Genomic DNA, 438 nt, shown 5'->3' on the forward strand with positions numbered 1-438 from the left:
CTATACTCTGAGATCTGAGAGACTGGTATCTTGATGTGAACTAGATTTTCTTGGTTAGAACAAGAATAACACTGCTACTCAATAAATGCATCAATCAGTCAGTCAGTCAATCATTTTGGTTTTAAAAATCAATGGTTTTTATTCATTTATTTAAACATTAAAGGGGTCATGAACTGCCTTTTTAAAATAATTTTATAATGTTCTCTGAGGTTCACATATAATGTTAGTGTGATTTCATATATATATATATATATATATATATATACAGTGCCGTGAAAAGGTTTTTGCCCCCTTCCTGTTTTTTACATTTTTTGCGTATTTGTCACATTTAAAATTGATTCAGATCACCAAACAAATTTTAATATTACACAGTGATAATGCAAGTAAATACAAAATGCAGTTTTTAAATGATGATTTCATTTATTAAGGGAAAAAAGC

This window comes from Sinocyclocheilus anshuiensis, unplaced genomic scaffold (genome assembly GCF_001515605.1).
Source record: "Sinocyclocheilus anshuiensis isolate Anshui unplaced genomic scaffold, SAMN03320099.WGS_v1.1 scaffold573, whole genome shotgun sequence".
NCBI lineage: Eukaryota > Metazoa > Chordata > Actinopteri > Cypriniformes > Cyprinidae > Sinocyclocheilus > Sinocyclocheilus anshuiensis.